The sequence below is a fragment of the Schistocerca serialis genome, chromosome 3 (assembly GCF_023864345.2).
Source record: "Schistocerca serialis cubense isolate TAMUIC-IGC-003099 chromosome 3, iqSchSeri2.2, whole genome shotgun sequence".
Classification (NCBI taxonomy): Eukaryota; Metazoa; Arthropoda; class Insecta; order Orthoptera; family Acrididae; genus Schistocerca; species Schistocerca serialis.
In genome coordinates, this window is record NC_064640.1 from 383,844,822 (window position 1) to 383,866,188 (window position 21,367).

At 44.3% G+C, this 21,367-nt stretch overlaps 1 protein-coding gene and 1 pseudogene across 1 annotated transcript in view; both read left to right on the top strand.

Moving 5' to 3' along the window:
* The window catches only part of LOC126471617 (FMRFamide receptor), a 721,366-nt gene that overhangs the window by 369,746 nt on the left and 330,253 nt on the right, over positions 1–21,367 (top strand). The gene's annotated exons all lie outside the window — the stretch shown is intronic.
* Positions 2,074–2,190, top strand: LOC126471797 (5S ribosomal RNA; annotated as a pseudogene).

Here is a 21,367-nt window from a genome sequence, read left to right on the forward strand (position 1 = left end):
CTTTAATTTGATGACCTTGTGCTGTAATTTTTACAGACAAAATATTTATCAATTCGGTCATAGTCATTGGTTTTCCGCTATTTGTTCTAAGGTGTCATCTTATTCAGGTTCTATTTCTCGTATTTCACTCAGTTCACATTCGACTTTCGATGAACTGAACTCATCCATTGGGTCTTTAACATAACCTCTGTCTACGGTCTTGTTGTCTTCCCTACCTTGTTTTATTTGCGTTTAGCTCATCGTCTGAATTCGAGCTCTAATGTGCGCATGGTACTCCACGCAAGCTTGTTGCCGTCCTGTGGCGTCATCTATGTTCTTGTCTAGCGAACTATTGCTACCTAAAACACTAGGTACTTTTTCGTCTCCCTCATCCTGACCTACTGTAGTCTTTGTATCAATTTTAATTTTGTTAACACTTTGTATTCTATTTTTTTAAGGCCTATAAAGTAATCTATTAATTATTTCGCCTGACCTGTTGCAAGTTCGCGCCGCTGGATATTCAGTACTCGTCTTAGACTTGTTTTACGACCAATATTTACGTTCTGAACTATATTCTAGTGAATCCCCTTTGTGCCGACATTTTAGTGTAGTGTTTACAGTGAGTGTTCAGTGTTTTGTGTCTTTTCCGAAGTGTTGATAACGGCCATCATACTGTCGCTGGGTGTGATTTTATATCTCTTGCGAACAGAAACCATACTATCGACATGTTTTTTAATTGTCTGTCTACTATGTTACCTGTCTGCATCCTGTGTATTTTATTCGCTTTGTCAATCCTTTGCTTTATGTTTTAACTTTCCCCAATTTATCAGCCATTTTACAATTTAAGTCCCCGTTTTATCGCCTGCTTTTATTGTTTCTTAACTTCTCCCTACATTTTAAAAATTCTGTAGGCTGCAGAGCAGCGTAATAAGCTGCTGCCAGCCCGCCCCCTTTGGGGGGAATCGAAATACAGTACAGGAAAAAAAAGTAGTGAATAATACTGACGAATGTCCTGCCACCTAGCCCCACGTATAAAACTAGTTTGTTATACGTCACTCTTCCGTAACTACCGAACGTTAAGTCCTGTCATAGGAAAAGTCACGTGTAACACTAACCTGCCGTGACACAAGCTAATGTTACCCTCTGAGAAAATTTGGGAAATTTTGACCGCGCGTTTGCCTAGTGAATGAAGGTATCGGACTGTAATTTTGAACCAGCCCGTGTGGCCGAGCGGTTCTTGGCGCTACAGTCTGGAACCGCGCGACCGCTACGGTCGCAGGTTCGAATCCTGCCTCGGGCTTGGATGTGTGTGATGTCCATAGGTTAGTTAGGTTTAAGTAGTTCTAAGTTCTAGGGGACTGATGACCTCAGACGTTAAGTCCCATAGTGCTCAGAGCCATTTTTTTGTAATTTTGAATATAGTGCAATTAGTAGAAAAACTAAACAGACTTTGATTTTGGGGTTAATGAAGGTAGTAAAATTCATATACGAATGGAAAATCGAACGGTCGCCAGCCCAATTAGGCACATTATTTTTAAAATATATGTTTAAAAGAATTAAATATCAGTTATTGAAGTTACTTCCATTAATATTTTCCTTTGAATAGTACACAGGATACAAACGAACACAGGGCAATTTGAGCTGTGTGTAGCAGCAGTCACCATTACTGCATGTATTAGTAATGATAGAAAGGAAAATTTGTACCAAACTCACACCAGTAGGAGCTACATTCAAGATTGTTACTTGGATCACTAATGAAATGTTACTGCAAGAAGTGCAGGACTAAAATTGGCCAGGAGGGGTCCTGACTTAACTGACATATAAATACCGCAAATAAAAATAAATGATACCACAATTACACTCTTTATGCTCCCATTTACAGAAATGTATCAGATTTCCTTAGTAGCAATAATATTCCAATTACTTTTCTAATATGAGAAGAATATGGTGGGGACCCATAAACTTATATTGCATCACTAGTCAAACTCTATGATTATTTCAGTAGCAAAATTCAGTTAAACTAAATGTAATTTTTAGCTTCACTATGAATGGTTTATATTTTTAATTTTTAAATCAAATTATTCAACACTGTATGGCAACGGCCTTGCCGCAGTGGATACACCGGTTCCCGTCAGATCACCGAAGTTAAGCGCTGTCGGGCGTGGCCGCACTTGGATGGGTGACCATTCGGGCTGTCCTGCGCTGTTGCCATTTTTCGGGGTGCACTCAGCCTCGTGATGCCAACTGAGGAGCTACTCGACCGAATAGTAGCGGCTCCGGTCAAAGAAAACCATCATTACGACCGGGAGAGCGGTGTGCTGACCACACGCCCCTCCTATCCGCATCCTCATCTGAGGACGACACGGCGGTCGGATGGTCCCGATGGGCCACTTGTGGTCTGATGACGGTGCGCATTCAACACTGAGCTCAATTAAATTCAAAAATTCGTTAATGATAGTAATCAAAGCTAAATTAAGTTTCAAATGAGTATAACTTATTTGCCTTTTTTCATCACCTGTGAAGCAAGTATTTTAGACAGTCATATTTACACAGTCTGGCACTGGATTTTTGCAAAACGACTTTTTGCAATAAGTTGAGAGTATTTTCGTAAAAAACTTTTAATAATCCTTGCACATCTCATAAACATAAATAATCAATAATAGTGCGTTTGAAACAGGATGCTCGGTTTTATAAACACTAAGGAGGGGAGCCTGCATAGTTTCATGGTCAGGATAAAAGTTATGGCTCTAAACACAGATTTATAGCACTTGGATTATTATTAAAATCACTCTCACAAATTAACTGGTCCATGCTCTGATACATATCTGTATGCATGAAGTTGGTGGAGCAGTGGCGAAGTTGTGGTGGCAGGCGATGTGGTGGCTAACTGTATTCACGGCTTTTTATGTTTGAATGCTCTATACAGTTTCTTTTTGGCGACAGATTTTTAATGTGTTAGAGCCATTCCTAATTGCCGAGAGTACCATGCAACAACCAAATCGACATCCGAGGTAAAATTCCTTGCAAAGCGGCTTCCAATTGCCTCTCTTGGCACAGTCGATGTGTATCGTGCAACGGCTAGCCACTGACTGCGTACCGTTCACACCAAGGAGACGCCCAGTTCGACCGCCAAAATCACCTTTTACATCTCGCCAAGCCACTTCCGTTGCGGAGCGATTTCCCTTCATCTTTTGCATTTTACAATACAAGTGCCCTAAGCATGAACCAGCTTCCAATATACAATGTTTTTCTTCTATATATACACATATTATAAAGTTTCATTATTTTAAACATCATTTAGCTTTTTCCATATATGCTTTACTACTTTACAAAACTTTAAATTTCATGACGCAAATCAATGACCTTAATCAACAAAGAATATGTACTTCGTAATTACAGATACAGTTACATAATATAAACCTACTTCTAATCAATATATGTGTTACACCAAGATTGACGATCTCTTACAGAAGCTCGAAATTTAGCGCGGACTTCAATGCGAGATCCTTATAACAGTTTCCACAACGAATCTTTGTCTCGAAACCTACCAGAAAATCCAAAGAGATTTTGGTCCAATGTGAAGTATGTTAGCGGCAAGTAAAAATCGATGCCTTCTCCGCGCGATTGCAATGGAGGTGCTATCGAAGACAGTGCTGCTAAAGCTGAGTTACTAAGCACAGCCTTCCGAAATGGCTTCACAAAAGAAGGGGAAGTAAATATTCCAGAATTCGAATCAAGAACAGATACCAACATGAGTAACGTAGAAGTAAATATCCTCGGAGTATTGAAGCAACTTAAATCGCTTAATAAAAGCAAGTCTTCTGGTCCAGACTGTATACCAATTAGGTTCCTTTCAGAGTATGCTGATGCATTATCTCCATCCTTTATAACCATATACAACGGTTCGCTCGACGAAAGATCCGTAGCCTAAGACTGGACAAATGCACAGGTCACACCAATATTCAAGAAAGGTAGCAGGAATAATCCACGTAACTATAGGCCCATATCGTTCACGCCGATATGCAGTGCGATTCTGGAACAGATACTGTGTTCGGACACTATGAATTACCTCGAAGAAAACGGTCTATTGACGCACAGTCAACACGGACACACGAAGTGGCCGTGCGGTTAAAGGCGCTGCAGTCTGGAACCGCAAGACCGCTACGGTCGCAGGTTCGAATCCTGCCTCGGGCATGGATGTTTGTGATGTCCTTAGGTTAGTTAGGTTTAACTAGTTCTACGTTCTAGGGGACTAATGACCTCAGCAGTTGAGTCCCATAGTGCTCAGAGCCATTTGAAGCCAACATGGACACAGAAAACATCCTTCTTGTGGAAAACAACGAGCTCTTTTGCCGCATGAAGTTTTGAGTGCTACTGACAAGGGTTTCAGATCGATTCCGTATATCTGGATTTCCCGAAGGCTTTTGACACTGTACCACACAAGCTGCTTGTCGTGAAATTGCGTATTTATGGAATGTCGTCTCAGTTGTGTGACTGGATTTGTGAATTCCTGTCAGAGCGGTCACAGTTCGTAGTAACTGACGGAAAGTCATCGAGTAAAACTGATTTCTGATTTTCCCCAAGGTAGTGTTACAGGCCTTCTGGTGTTCCTTATTTATGTAAACGATTTGGGAGACAATCTGAGCAGCCGTCATAGGTTGTCTTTAGATGTCACTGTCGTTTATCGACTAAAAATGTCATCAGAAGATCAAAACCAACTGCAAAACGATTTAGGAAAGATATCTGAATGTTGAGAAAAGTGGTAATTGACCCTAAATAACGAGAAGAGTGAGGTCATCCACATTGGTCCTAAAAGGAGTTTGTTAAATTTCAGTTACACGATAAATCAGTCTAATCTAAAGGCTGCAAATTCAACTAAATACCTAGGAATTAAAATTACTGACAACTTAAACTGGAAGGAAGACATTGAAAATATTGTGGGGAAGACCAACCAAAGACTGCGTTTTATTGACAGGATACTTAGAAAATATAACAGATCTACTAGAGAGACTACCTACACTATGTTTGTAGTGTAGGCTCTTTTAGAATACTGCTGCGCGGTGTGGGATCCTTTCCAGATAGAACTGACGGGGTACATCGAAAAAGTTCAAATAAGGGCAGCACGTTTTGCATTATCGCGAAATATGGGAGAGAGAGTCACTGAAATGATACAAGATCTGGGCTGGACATTATTAAAAGAAAGGTGTTTTTCGTTGCGACGGAATCGTCTCACGAAATTCCAATCACCAACTTTCTCCTCCGAATGTAAAAATATTATGCTGACGCAGACCTACATAGGGAGAAACTATCACCACGATAAAATAAGGGAAATAAAAGCTCGTACGGAAAAGTATTGGTGTTCGTTCTTTCCGCGTGCTGTACGAGATTGGAATAATAGGGAATTGTGAAGGTGGTTCGATGAACCCTCTGCCAGGCCCTTAAATGTGATTTGCAGAGTATCCATGCAGATGTAGATGTAGAAACAAATTTACTTACTTGTTAAGCACCATTAAACGTGATTGTTGCTTTCGTTCCAGCGATTCCAACGCTAATCATAATTCTACTGTGCAGATATAGGTTATAGATATCTTCCGACAAATAAAAAGAAAACTACATACCAAAGACACATATTGCCTGATAAAAAAAGCGACGCACGCAGAAAGTAAGGAGCAAACCAAATGAAACTTCATGGGTAGAGAGGATATGTGATGGTGTTGCTTTGATTACAAAATAGTCAAATTTTCAAAGAATTAGGCTGTGTGGCACAACGATACTGTCGCATGAAAGGTGATACATGAAGAGGCAGGATGTCGTTACGTACTGTAGTGCTGTTAGACATCTCTCAGTCTCTACCGGCAGTGACCTGAAGTCAAACCAAATGACTCTTCACTCCACGCCACCGTGATTAATATCGTTACGTCTGTGCAAAACATTCGAAGGATGAAACCTCTCCTCAGGCCACCGCCGTACTCGCCGACGATGCACATCCGAGGTAGCACAGAGCTGTGTTTCATTGCAGAGCGCAGTGCGATGCCATTCTTAAGCAACCGACACTGCTCAGTCACAGCATCACTCCCAAGGCAGCAGTCTGTGTTGTGATGCTAAAGACAGCACGCGCGTGTGACGGGAAATCCCTAGTGCAGCTTCTGCGTCTTCGACCAATTCTTTCATGGAGTTCTTTCATATTTTCAGATGCCAGGCGCATTTGTGAAGCTGTTACGATGTACTTGTATATCGACCCCTCCTTATGTTGGTCAGACGTGGTCGACGGAAACCTTAACGACAAGTATGCCTGCCCTCACGTTTCCATACAGTCCAATTTCGGGCCACTATCACCTCACAAGCCCTGCATATCTGCATGGTTCGACCAGCCAGCCAAATGGAGACCTACTATGAGCTCTCTTTGAAACGCAGTCAAGTACCGATAACACCATGTCGCACGAGTACACGACATCTCCATATCCTTCAATGTGATCATTCGACATCTGATGCTGTCCACACTCCTTATATTGTTGATGTACAGGTCTAATGTCTATTCTGTGCAATGGAGTGCCGAGCGGTTCTAGGCGCTACAGTCTGGAACCGCGCGACCGTTACGGTCGCAGGTTCGAATACTGCCACGGGCATGGATGTGTGTGATGTCCTTAGGTTAGTAAGGTTTAAGTAGTTCTAAATTCTATGGGACTGATGACCTCAGATGTTAAGTCCCATAGTGCTCAGAGCCATTTGAACCATTTGTGATCTTCTCAAGAAATTTCAATCACCAGTTTTCTCCTCCGATTGCGAAAACTTTCTGTTGACACCCACCTACATAGAGATAAATAATCATCGCGATAAAATAAGAGAAATCAGGGCCCACACAGAAATTTTTAAGTGCTCGTTTTTTCCCGCGTGGCGTTCGAGAGTGGAACGGCAAAGAGACAGCTTGATGGTTGAACCCTCTGCCAAACACATTATTGTGAACAGCAGAGTAATAACGTAGATGTAGATGTCAGCAATGTATAGAAGGGCAAATGAAGCAGCGCCATCAGGCCCGAGAGACCACGCTATAGTTGATGGACTACTGTTTCATCCTCACTCATCCTTCATCGGATGGCGTGTGGAGGAGCATGGAAAGTCCAGTAGCAATAGCAATGTGTGCGTTGACGAATATCTATACACACTCTTGTGCTGGTATACAAACACACTTTTCTGTAAATGTATGGGCCGGTTTTGTCGACGATTTTGTGCCTAGACCTTACTAGCCTCCTGATACAATTAACGAATTCGTCTACAGTTCGTTCCTTCAATATGTCATGCCACAGTTTCTAGAAGATATTCGTCAGGCTATGTGGTTTCAGCATGAAGAGGCGCCGACACGCGTTGCTTTTGATGTTAGGAACCACAACGAAGTATAATTAGGACGGCAGAGGTCTAGTCTATGTGGTCCTTTTTGATAGCGAGCTCGGTCGCGAGATATGATACAAACGGACTACTTCTTCCGGCGGTATGCGAAGAGCTTACCTAGTTTACGAGTATCCATTCGATACTCACTCTGACCTGGCTGCTAGGGCACAAAACCCCTGGGATTCTTTGGTATGTAAGACAGTCCATGGTACGTCTCTGTACACTCTGCCGTGATCATGGTGTTGGACATTTTGAACAGTACCCGTAAGACAACAGTTCTACAGTTGTTACGTGCTGTACTATACACAGTGTGATAAAAATATACGTGTTTTATCTGAGGTTTGTTACATTACTCTTTGTTTTATGCTGTACGTTTTTGTAGATGCATATACAGGCTTCTTTATTGTTGTAGAGGTACTTTGACAGAAACAAGGGTGGTTGCGATAACAAACCGGATATTTCATAATAACGTTATTACTGCGTACCGATCCGCCGGTGGTCATGGATCCCTCGGACCAAAATTCACAAAATATATCCCAGGACAACCCCTGAAAATCGAACTACTACGACAAGCTCTTGGGCTCTCCTTCTACTTGCGCTAGAACCTCGAGGACCGGAAAAAATTCTGTTACCTTATACATTAAAAGTTAAGTTCACCTTGTAAAACAGTTTATGAAAGTGTCGCTCAAAAAACAGGGAATTTTTCAAATATCTCTAATACATTTTTACACATCAGAAGCGAAATTTAAAGAATGTTGTCGAACCTGACAAGCGAAAGATGATTTTTGATGGAACTTCGAATAAGAAATGACTGTGAATGGGAAGGAATCATAGATACTATTCAAGTAGCATCTTACCAACTTTTTAGACAGTAAAAAAGATTCACATTACATTTCTGTCGCAGGCAATAATCTGGAAAATTTCGAGACGTTAGGCTGTTGAACATCAAGAGTCATCTTTCTTTTCCTTGTGTCATTGTCCCGCATCTGCGCGGGGTCTGCCACCTTACTGTTGGATGTGGCGTGATTAATTTAAAGGGTGACCTCATGCCCTTCCTGTCGCCACTCCCCGTTGCCCCCCCCCACCCCCACCCCGCCCCCATCCCTGTCCGGGACAGAATATGTGTAACGCGACTGTCTATGTATAGTGGTGTTATCCACGTAAAGTGCGACCGTTTTTCTAAATGTTTACGAAAGGTGTAACTGAGGCGGGTCTTAGTGCCCAACCCGATATTAATGTAGTCGGATGTGGGAAACCGCCTAAAATCCACATCCAAGCTGACTGGTGCACTGCGCGGATTCGATCGGGGTCCGGTGCCCCTGCCCGCATCCTAGAAGCTGCGTCCTAACATGGGCGGCTATATGGGTGGGTCAATGAACATCAAGAGTCACCTTTCGAAAAGTCTCCTCGATTGTTTCCATGAATTTTCGAGTGATGTTGGTGCAGATCAGGTTGTATGCTCTTATCAAGACATCAATGTAGTGGGAATACCGTATCAAGCTCGTTTGAATACCAGTACGACGGTAAACTACAGTAGCTAACTTCAGCGATATGTACGACACGCAATTCTGGGATTAAAAGCTATGTTACAAGTCTTAAGGAAAAGAGAGAGAGGAAATATGAGCTAATGGATACACAATTAACATGTAAGATTACATGTCTTTTGCTAGTTTTCTAATTTATAAGCAAAGCTACAACGTGGCAAAATGGTGTGTGATAGAAAAAACAGAAGTTACATGCGGATTAAGCATCAGAAAATCATGTAATTAAGCTATTACCTAATAAAAGAAATAAAAGTATGGTTTAGTTTACTTGTGTAATTATTAAGAAATTGCCAAATGTGATACTAGCCATTTCGTAAATCAAAATGAAAAATCGTACTTACGATGGATGGAAGTGTCAACAGCAAAGAAATTTTCTTGGAGATTAAAAACTGTATACCGGAATGGGAGTGGATCACGGACGTTTGGATTTCCAGGGGTTTCTCCTCTCAACTTAGCCACAGAGCACACCTCAAATTATCTTCCTATAGGTGTGATCCTTATGAAACTATAGAATCTAGCCTGCAAAAGCCTGCTGGATTAGCATTCATAATAAAATGCAGAATGGTTAAGTCGCAGCCTTGAGATTATTTGCAGAATGAACCCTTCATCTTGCATCAGGATTTCCTATGAAGGAATCTTCTGTCATTAAAATATCAGGATGTATGGAACTCGTACCTTTAATCAGCCTTTTAGAATATGTGTCTTCATAAATAGTTCGTTTTTAGGCGTATAATGACATATTAACTAATCAGTGCCCAATGTTTAATTTGATGTGAATTAAGTATTGCACACTAGTACACTCTTAAGTCTTAATAATCCTTGGTAAAAGCTATTCCGGTACGACAGGGATTCTATGAAAATTCATTAAAAGTACTGTCAGCATTTACTGCCACATTTAGACCCCGCAAGCCACCGCAAGATGTATGTATGAGACAGCTCTGTAACGCTCTCACGCCGATTAAACGATTCCTCGACGGACTGCACCGCTCTTCGTTGGATGTCTTCCCTTATATTAATCAAACTGATTACGGTCCCAGATCGATGAACAATACTCAAGAATCGTTGAAACTAGTGTTTTCTATGCCATTTCTTTCGTGGATAATTTACTTTTCTTTAATATCCTTCTATTGCCTCTCAGCCTGACATCTGTTTTCCTACAAAAAGTTTTATATGTCCATTCTACTTCAGGGCGCTACCGACTGTTACTCCGAGGTATGTTACAGTTGTTATTGGTTCCAGTGTTTTATCGCCCCTAGCGAACACCTGTTTAATGTATAATATGTTATATTTCTTACGTTCATGGTCAAATTCCGTTCTTTATAGAACTTATCAACCCCGTTATTTGCGCGAATTTCATGACCTTTTCGTAGACATCTAATGCCACGTACCTCCAAAAACCTAGCAACAAACTGTCGTCTCCCATATACGCAGAATCAGTGATTAATTTCGTTCCAAGCACGGACAAACACGATTTAAGCGAGTGGTCATAATGTTTTGGCTCATCAAAGTAAATCTTCGATAGGGTGCCTCTTGAAACACAATACAAAAAATGGTTCAAATGGCTCTGAGCACTATGGGACTTAACATCTTAGGTCATCAGTCCCCTAGAACTTAGAACTACTGAAACCTAACTAACCTAAGGACATCACACACATGCGTGCCCGAGGCAGGATTCAAACCTGCGACTGTAGCAGTCACGCGGTTCCGGACTGCAGCGCCAGAACCGCACGGCCACCGCGGCCGGCGAACACAATACACATACTGTCTCTTGATTACGGAAGCATACATCATACGAGCACCAACAATTTGCCCGTTCCATTTCACTTAGCTGCAACGTAATGCACCCGAAACTACACAGAACACTGTTCTGACCACTTACAACGTACTGAAGACACTGCACGGGTGCCATTCGTTGTTAAATACAACGCAACCTGCAGCCTTGGGTAGCATCTCCACTTATGTCCAGGCATGTATTCCTCTTGATGTTTCCATGTTTTCTGTCCAACCCATATATTTAAAGGGTGATGCAGCTTAGACAGGCCACCCCAAATACATTCAGAATGAATAAATACTGCATATCGAGGAGCGATTTAAATGTATTTGAGTTATCAAGGTAAAGGAGACTACGGGCTGAAGTTTTATGACCTTTATTTGTAGACGCTGTAGTCCACGTAGTTGCTGACACTCCAGGCAGGGCAAAGCTACGGGTTTTCCGCCTCTTACTGGGACGTGAATGCGTTACTTCCGGTTGTGCAAATGCCTGTTAGGTAGGTGTTGCATAGAAGGCAGCACCTGGTCGCGTTGAGGTGTTTGGTTCACCCAGCGTCAATTTGTCAGCGATAATCTTGTGGTCAGTGGACAGGAAATGGAGCGCTATTGTTGGGAGGAAAGGAGAGACATGTACTGTGCTTACGGGGCAGCGGATGGAAATGCTCACGCAGCCAACGTCTGTTCGTTCAGCCGTTTCCGAATCGTTGAGTGCACATTTACTGCCATCCATAGGACCCCACTAAACACAGTTTCACTAGAAGTTACCACTGGCACGTTCTCGTAATGTCACATGTACACTCCTGGAAATTGAAATAAGAACACCGTGAATTCATTGTCCCAGGAAGGGGAAACCTTATTGACACATTCCTGGGGTCAGATACATCACATGATCACACTGACAGAACCACAGGCACATAGACACAGGCAACAGAGCATGCACAATGTCGGCACTAGTACAGTGTATATACACCTTTCGCAGCAATGCAGGCTGCTATTCTCCCAGGGAGACGATCGTAGAGGTGCTGGATGTAGTCCTGTGGAACGGCTTGCCGTGCCATTTCCACCTGGCGCCTCAGTTGGACCAGCGTTCGTGCTGGACGTGCAGACCGCGTGAGACGACGCTTCATCCAGTCCCAAACATGCTCAATGGGGGACAGATCCGGAGATCTTGCTGGCCAGGGTAGTTGACTTACACCTTCTAGAGCACGTTGGGTGGCACGGGATACATGCGGACGTGCATTGTCCTGTTGGAACAGCAAGTTCCCTTGCCGGTCTAGGAATGGTAGAACGATGGGTTCGATGACGGTTTGGATGTACCGTGCACTATTCAGTGTCCCCTCGACGATCACCAGTGGTGTACGGCCAGTGTAGGAGATCGCTCCCCACACCATGATGCCGGGTGTTGGCCCTGTGTGCCTTGGTCGTATGTAGTCCTGATTGTGGCGCTCACCTGCACGGCGCCAAACACGCATACGACCATCATTAGCACCAAGGCAGAAGCGACTCTCATCGCTGAAGACGACACGTCTCCAATCGTCCCTCCATTCACGCCTGTCGCGACACCACTGGAGGCGAGTTGCACGATGTTGGGGCGTGAGCGGAAGACGGCCTAACGGTGTGCGGGACCGTAGCCCAGCTTCATGGAGACGGTTGCGAATGGTCCTCGCCGATACCCCAGGAGCAACAGTGTCCCTAATTTTCTGGGAAGTGGCGGTGCGGTCCCCTACGGCACTGCGTAGGATCCTGCGGTCTTGGCGTGCATCCGTGCGTCGCTGCGGTCCGGTCCCAGGTCGACGGGCACGTGCACCTTCCGCCGACCACTGGCGACAACATCGATGTACTGTGGAGACCTCACGCCCCACGTGTTGAGCTATTCGGCGGTACGTCCACCCGGCCTCCCGCATGCCCACTATACGCCCTCGCTCAAAGTCCGTCAACTGCACATACGGTTCACGTCCACGCTGTCGCGGCATGCTACCAGTGTTAAAGACTGCGATGGAGCTCCGTATGCCACGGCAAACTGGCTGACACTGACGGCGGCGGTGCACAAATGCTGCGCAGCTAGCGCCATTCGACGGCCAACACCGCGGTTCCTGGTGTGTCCGCTGTGCCGTGCGTGTGATCATTGCTTGTACAGCCATCTCGCAGTGTCCGGAGCAAGTATGGTGGGTCTGACACACCGGTGTCAATGTGTTCTTTTTTCCATTTCCAGGAGTGTATATTTAAGGCCTACTTCGTAAGCCGGGGTATTCATTTTGTGTTACAGATGCGAAACCCTGTCAGACGTGGTCTTCAACGCACATTGCGTACACCAGGGCTTGAGGACACTTTAGCACTGCTGGAAAACACAACATTAACAGGCTGGCGGCATGTTGCCCGGGAAATGGGTGTAGGCCATTCCGCAATTTGGCGATTGTGGCATGGAGATGATTTGCATCCCCCACCGCCTTCGGAGGGTTCACGCCCTTAACCCAGACGATTTTCCACGTGGAATATAATTCTGTCAGTGGTTTTTGCTAGTGTTTTCCACGCAGTTGGACTTTCTGAACCATGTACTTTTTACGGGTGAGGCATCATTTACACGAGAGGATACAAGGTATGTTCAACAGCCACAATCAACACATGTGGGCACAGAAATATCCGGACGTCGCCTATGTTCGTGATCACCAAGATAGCTTCGATGTCAACATCTGGGCCAGCTTGGTAGGCGATAATCTGGTAGGTCAATACATGCTCGCACAGCGACTGAACGCAAACAGATACTGTTTATGAGAAACTCTGCCAGAGTTGTTAGAACATGTTCCACTCAACGTGCGACAACGAATGGAGTACCAAAACAATAGTGCACCTGCGCACTTCGCACATGCAACGCGAATGCATCTGGATGAAACATTTGGTGAGAACGTGGTAGGGCACGGTGGGCCTGCCGCATGGCCTGCACATTCACCGGCTTGATTTCCACTGATTCTTTCTACTGGGGCCACCTGTTGACTATGTATCACCCATTGCTACTGATGAAGAGCTGATAGCGCGCATTATCGCAGCCTACGATGCAATTTCCACTTTTCCAGTAGTGTGTGAAAGAGTGCGACAATCACTCCAGCGTCGTTCTACGACGTGAGCTCTGGCAGGAGGGCGTAATTTCAAGCACATTTGATAACTGTTTTCAAATAAAGGTTGTGAAACTTCACCCCGACTTTTCATTTACCTTGCTGCCACAAATACGTGGAAAATGTTGCCCTGCAGACCTGCTCGGATGGCATGTTGTGTGCCTACCCTCTTGGCGAGTAGCGACACTATTCAAAGACGCCTAGCGCTGGACGATAAGGGATGCAGACATGGGGTGCTTTTTGAAATATGCTTGTTATGACCTAGTACTCTATATGTACTCTAATAAACCTATGGGCAGACATAGGCTACATGTACGTCCGAAGATTTATTAGAGTATTGTTTCAAAATTTAAACTAAATCGCTCAACAAATTTCCGAGATTTTTGCTAAAAAATCTGCCATATACACTCCTGGAAATTGAAATAAGAACACCGTGAATTCATTGTCCCAGGAAGGTGAAACTTTATTGACACATTCCTGGGGTCAGATACATCACATGATCACACTGACAGAATCACAGGCACATAGACACAGGCAACAGAGCATGCACAATGTCGGCACTAGTACAGTGTATATCCACCTTTCGCAGCAATGCAGGCTGCTATTCTCCCATGGAGACGATCGTAGAGATGCTGGATGTAGTCCTGTGGAACGGCTTGCCATGCCATTTCCACCTGGCGCCTCAGTTGGACCAGCGTTCATGTTGGACGTGCAGACCGCGTGAGACGACGCTTCATCCAGTCCCAAACATGCTCAATGGGGGACAGATCCGGAGATCTTGCTGGCCAGGGTAGTTGACTTACACCTTCGAGAGCACGTTGGGTGGCACGGGATACATGCGGACGTGCATTGTCCTGTTGGAACAGCAAGTTCCCTTGCCGGTCTAGGAATGGTAGAACGATGGGTTCGATGACGGTTTGGATGTACCGTGCACTATTCAGTGTCCCCTCGACGATCACCAGTGGTGTACGGCCAGTGTAGGAGATCGCTCCCCACACCATGATGCCGGGTGTTGGCCCTGTGTGCCTCGGTCGTATGCAGTCCTGATTGTGGCGCTCACCTGCACGGCGCCAAACACGCATACGACCATCATTGGCACCAAGGCAGAAGCGACTCTCATCGCTGAAGACGACACGTCTCCATTCGTCCCTCCATTCACGCCTGTCGCGACACCACTGGAGGCGGGCTGCACGATGTTGGGGCGTGAGCGGAAGACGGCCTAACGGTGTGCGGGACCGTAGCCCAGCTTCATGGAGGCGGTTGCGAATGGTCCTCGCCGATACCCCAGGAGCAACAGTGTCCCTAATTTGCTGGGAAGTGGCGGTGCGGTCCCCTACGGCACTGCGTAGGATCCTACGGTCTTGGCGTGCATCCGTGCGTCGCTGCGGTCCGGTCCCAGGTCGACGGGCACGTGCACCTTCCGCCGACCACTGGCGACAACATCGATGTACTGTGGAGACCTCACGCCCCACGTGTTGAGCAATTCGGCGGTACGTCCACCCGGCCTCCCGCATGCCCAGTATACGCCCTCGCTCAAAGTCCATCAACTGCACATACGGTTCACGTCCACGCTGTCGCGGCATGCTACCAGTGTTAAAGACTGCGATGGAGCTCCGTATGCCACGGCAAACTGGCTGACACTGACGGCGGTGGTGCACAAATGCTGCGCAGCGAGCGCCATTCGACGGCCAACACCGCGGTTCCTGATGTGTCCGCTGTGCCGTGCGTGTGATCATTGCTTGTACAGCTCTCTCGCAGTGTCCGGAGCAAGTATGGTGGGTCTGACACACCGGTGTCAATGTGTTCTTTTTTCTATTTCCAGGAGTGTAGCTTGTGCCCGCCCAACCGCGTATCGGAGTATCGTACCTGAAAGTGAAGTCAATCGCTGAAGAGTTCTTCGAGAGGTTTGGCTACAACGTCACACTATGACTTGTCTTTATATACAGGGTTATTACAAATGATTGAAGCGATTTCACAACTCTACAATAACTTTATTATTTGAGATATTTTCACAATGCTTTGCACACACATACAAAAACTCAAAAAGTTTTTTTAGGCATTCACAAATGTTCGATATGTGCCCCTTTAATGATTCGGCAGACATCAAGCCGATAATCAAGTTCCTCGCACACTCGGCGCAGCATGTCCCCATCAATGAGTTCGAAAGCATCGTTGATGCGAGCTCGCAGTTCTGGCACGTTTCTTGGTAGAGGCGGTTTAAACACTGAATCTTTCACATAACCCCACAGAAAGAAATCGCATGGGGTTAAGTCGGGAGAGCGTGGAGGCCACGACATGAATTGCTGATCATGATCTCCACCACGACCGATCCATCGGTTTTCCATCGGGTGTCAGGGCTTGTAGCAATTGTAAACGGTAAGGCTTCTGCTTTAGCCTTTTCCGTAAGATTTTCCAAACCGTCGGCTGTGGTACGTTTAGCTCCCTGCTTGCTTTATTCGTCGACTTCCGGGGGCTACGCGTGAAACTTGCCCACACGCGTTCAACCGTTTCTTCGCTCACTGCAGGCCGACCCGTTGATTTCCCCTTACAGAGGCATCCAGAAGCTTTAAACTGCGCATACCACCGCCGAATGGAGTTAGCAGTTGGTGGATCTTTGTTGAACTTCGTCCTGAAGTGTCGTTGCACTGTTATGACTGACTGATGTGAGTGCATTTCAACCATGACATACGCTTTCTCGGCTCCTGTCGCCATTTTGTCTCACTGCGCTCTCGAGCTCTCTGGCGGCAGAAACCTGAAGTGCGGCTTCAGCCAAACAAAACTTTATGAGTTTTTCTACGTATCTGTTGTGTGTCGTGACCATATGTCAATGAATGGAGCTACAGTGAATTTATGAAATCGCTTCAATCATTTGTAATAGCCCTGTAGTAGTATAGATAACTGTTGTTAAAACCGAGCGCATCTAGAGTTAACTTAAGAATCAACTCACCACAATCCTGCTTTCCTGAGGTGCTTTGTTTCTGAAGATATAACATACTCTGATGCCATAGCGTTACTCCTTATTTCCTTATTTTTGTTTTTTAGAATAGATTATTGAGCAGCTCCACTCATTTGGAATTTTATGTTATTGTGCCACACAATAAACCGGTAAAGAAATAACTGTATCACCCATAAACGTCTCCACAAAAACAATTATCAGTCACATATTTGACGTCATCGTTGGTCTTTCCAAAACGTTACTTATCTTTATTAGAGTTGTACATCCTGTAAGGATCGTAAAATGTAGAAACATACCGATATCTCTTTTCTGTAAGGAATCCGCCGACACTTTGCTGAAAAAAACCGAGGCTTAATTAGCCAAAATATTTGTGGGGTAATATTTGCAAACAGATTTAAACATGACTATGCCGCGATTGAGTTCAGTTTCTCGCGAATAGGACATATGTGTAACCACTGGCATGCCTCACTTGCTATTATGTGTACGTATCGTTGAAATACGAAACACAGTAAGTAAAATTTCGTTTCTTGCTGGGTTGTTTTCGAAATCAGCTTTACGTAAACACAATTAGTTTATTTTTATCACCCAGCCTTTGTGGCCGAACGGTTCTAGGCACTTCAGTCTGGAACCGTGCGACCGCTACGGTCGCAGGTTCGAATTCTGCCTCGGGCATGGATGTGTGTGATGTCCCTAGGTTAGTTAGGTTTAAGTAGTTCTAAGTTCTAGGGGCCTGATGACCTCAGATGTTAAGTCCCATAGTGCTCAGAGCCATTTGAACCATTTTATTTTTATATTTACCCAGACATGTTTCGACATCAATGTGTCATCTTCTGTCGGTCAAATTTTTATATCTGTAAAGTAATAGCAAACATTTATAATAATTTAACTGCTGTAGGCCTAAGAAGTACAATACTTGCATCACAGTACAGAAGAATCTAAGACCTAAGAACACCTCTGTAGACAAATTCTCCTAAGCTGGAGTATATCAGTTAACCTGCAGTTCATGCCAGTCAGTCTACATCGGCCAAACATGCACAAATTTCAAAACGAGGTACTCCGAACACGTCAGAGCCCTAAGAATTGCTAGTACACACTCCACTTTTGCAGACCATGTAATAGAAGAAAACCACCACTCAAAAAACATGGAGACTGATCTTAAGATCCTCAGACAAAGCAACAGTCTCTATCAAAAACTTACAATAGAAGAGAACTACCACATAAAAAAAGCAATAATACAGGGAAAGAGAGTCCTGAACGAAAATACAACACTGTGCAACAAAACATTGTTTGGAACGCTCAACAACACAACACAAAAACGTAACAGGAAAAAAAGCTACTGTTTTCTTGGCTCCCTCCCCACCCCTCTTTCCATCTCTCTCTCTCTCTCTCTCTCTCTCTCTCTCTCTCTCTCACACACACACACACACACACACACACACACACACACTCAAAATCAGCGCCATAACAATCACAAGGCCGACGATGAGCAAGTGAGCAACGACAATAACATGACACCTCTCACTGAGTGTGTTGTCAAAAGTGTCTGTTCAGATCACATTCCGCCATATTTTGTGTAAGTGCATGTGAGCGGAAATTTTCTGAGAAACTGAATGAAAACAATGCACTAAATAGTAACTGATTGAGACAACAGCAAGGGACACGAAACAGGACGGAAAATGTAAGTACAGAAACGTACATAATCTCTACCCTCGAAACAGCTCTCCACAAATAGGGAATAATTATCTTCATTGATAGTTTGCAGATGACATGCTGTCAAAAAACAAAAAAACAAAAAACGACGAAAACGAGCACTAAAGTCGATGTATAATAATACAGTTCAGTTAGCGATGTAATTTTAAGGTGAGTGTCTAAACAAAACGAAACAAATTGCAAATATAGTACTTGTTAGGCCTACAGCAGTTAAATTATTACAAATGTGATACTGTACTTTACAGATATAAAAATTTGACCCACAGAAGATGACACATTCGTGTCGAAACATGTCTGGGTAGATATAAAAAGAAACTAATTGTGTTTGCATAAGGTTAATTTCCAAAGCAACCCAGTTTTTAAACCGCAAACACGGAAGAACGAAAAGAGAAGCTTCAGAACTTAGTAAATGAGTATCCGTTCCTTACCTTTTCTTTCGAACTTACTGCCATGGAACTGCTTGATATTGAAGAAATTCGCCCTTTTCCGCAATTATTTCAGGGATCGGAATGCCAACACGAATATTCCACTCAGTGATATTTTACTTCTATTGTTGAAGTTAATTGTTTTAAGATAGTGTGGAGACAGGGGGATAGCACAAGTCACTGATTGCTCGAAGAAAGTTGAATCCTTTATTTATTTCCCAATAATTTGCTATACAAGACTCGTGCTTACGTCAGGCGGTCAGTGGGTGGACTGCGTCGAACCCACGGTTCACACTGCAGCGATGTGTGGATGAGACGAAGCCATCAGTCGCTGCTATCAGCTCGGCTGGACGGCGTGGCGATCTTGCGAGGTGCCAGGCTAGCAGTCACGGGTGGCCGTACTGCACTGAATCAGCTGTTGGCTAGGCTGCAGGTGAGGCGAGTTGGCGGATTGCCTTGCCGTATGGCTTACGTCAAGTGGACCGTTGGCTGGGAGGTCCTCAGTACGCCTCGCGGACCATTTGTACTGTGGCTGTACTCCCTGGCAGGCAGTTGTGTCACGATGACCGTTGAGCGTTACCGAACTTACGGTCGAGGACCACACTACGGCTGATGCTGACACGATGACGTGCTGATGAGTTGCCCTAGCCGGGCAAGGTGGCCAGTATTGATACGCGCCAGAGCGGGCTTGCACTTGAGCGGACGTGCCAGGGGCCAAGTACACGACTTGCTGCAACACCACCGAAGAGACTCGGACTGTGGTAGAACCTTTGGACATCTGCCAATCGGTCGTGCTTGGTGTACTGAGATAGGCGAAGTGGCGAAACGCTGCTCCAGATTGTTACGATAAGCAGAGCGTTTACGACTTCTTTGGCTCGCCACACGATAGCAGGAAAACCTGCTTCATACTTCATCCTAAATGCAGGACCATTCGTGTGAGGTATTTTAATCATAAACCTCTTTGGTGGTACATAGTAATTGTTTCCTGTCAACGACATTATTGATAGCTTCATATTAAGGCAGTTACAAGAAAACAAAGTTTCCTGTGAGATTGAGGTTAACTGCCTCCCTGATTACTATGGGTCTAGACGTCGAGAATAGTTATTCCTTGCCAAAAACAAGACAGTGCAATGAGTGGACAATTTAATTCTACTGTTTTTTTAAATAATGTTTACGCTGTGCTAATATACCGGCTGGTTATAATAAAAGTGCAGCTACCCACTTGTGTGTGCTGTAATTATCGTATGGTAGCGAAACTTGGTAGATTTTCTAAAGCGTTAATGCGGAACCGATCTGTGGTGGAAAAAAATATTTCTAAGTCTGAATAGCAGGTGCGAATCTGGTGCTGTGAATGCAACAAAGACATAGAAATGTTTGCATACATAATGGATTAGGAACAGGACATGGGCAGAAAAGGACAAACAAGTGAGAAACGCGTAATGTTGAATTTTGTTAACTACCACTTTCACAGTTTCTGTAATATGAGCACCGGGGACATCGATGAGATGCTGTACAGCACCTGATTTGCACCTGGTGGCCAAAATTGGAACTATTTTTTCCAGCGTAAATAGGTTCCGCATAAACGCATTATCAAATCTACGAAATTTTGCTGCCATACGATATTTGCAGCCCATACCGGACCTTCGTGAGTAGCTGCAATTTAATGATAACTACCTGGTACATTCAGAAGTCAGAGATTCATTATCAGTGCATCCACATGTTGTTTACATAGATTTTTGAAGGTCATGTTTGAAAATTGTGAAAATAACATGTGGAAGTTTCTTCACTGTGTTGTCATATGGGGCAGTAATTAGTTCAAATGTTCAAATGTGTGTGAAATCTTATGGGACTTAACTGCTAAGGTCATCAGCCCCTAAGCTTATACACTACTTAACCTAAATTATCCTAAGGACAAACACACACACCCATGCCTGAGGGAGGTCTCGAACCTCCGACGCGACCAGCCGCACAGTCCATGACTGCAGCGCAGTAATTAGTAAAATTCGGAAACACGCGTCTCTAGTGTGTTGACATCGGGATGAACGTCTTTACACAAGAACTGAAGTCTTGATGATGAAGTTGTAGACTGTCAAAGTAAAAACGCTGTTGAAAAGGCAGTAGACCGATTTTATTATCATGTTAACCAACAATTTCGACTCCTACATCTGACTGAATGTCTTATAAACAGCGCGCTGTTTCTAAGAAATAACACGAAAACCCTTTAGCTTCCCACGGTCGGGGTTCACACTAATGTAGAATTTTTTAAGAGACATCATATTCGCCGTTGACTGTTGAAATTATGTATTTCACAATTTAAATTTTGGTCTTCGGGTCATTTTCAAGTGGTACTGCAACAGATTTTGCTTCACCACATGTCAGACTTTAAAATCCTCCGACATGTATACACGTCATCGTCAAAAAAAAAAAACCTTTTCGCTGTAGAAGTACAGTAACAACACGAGTGTGAAGCTCTGTACATCGTTAAAT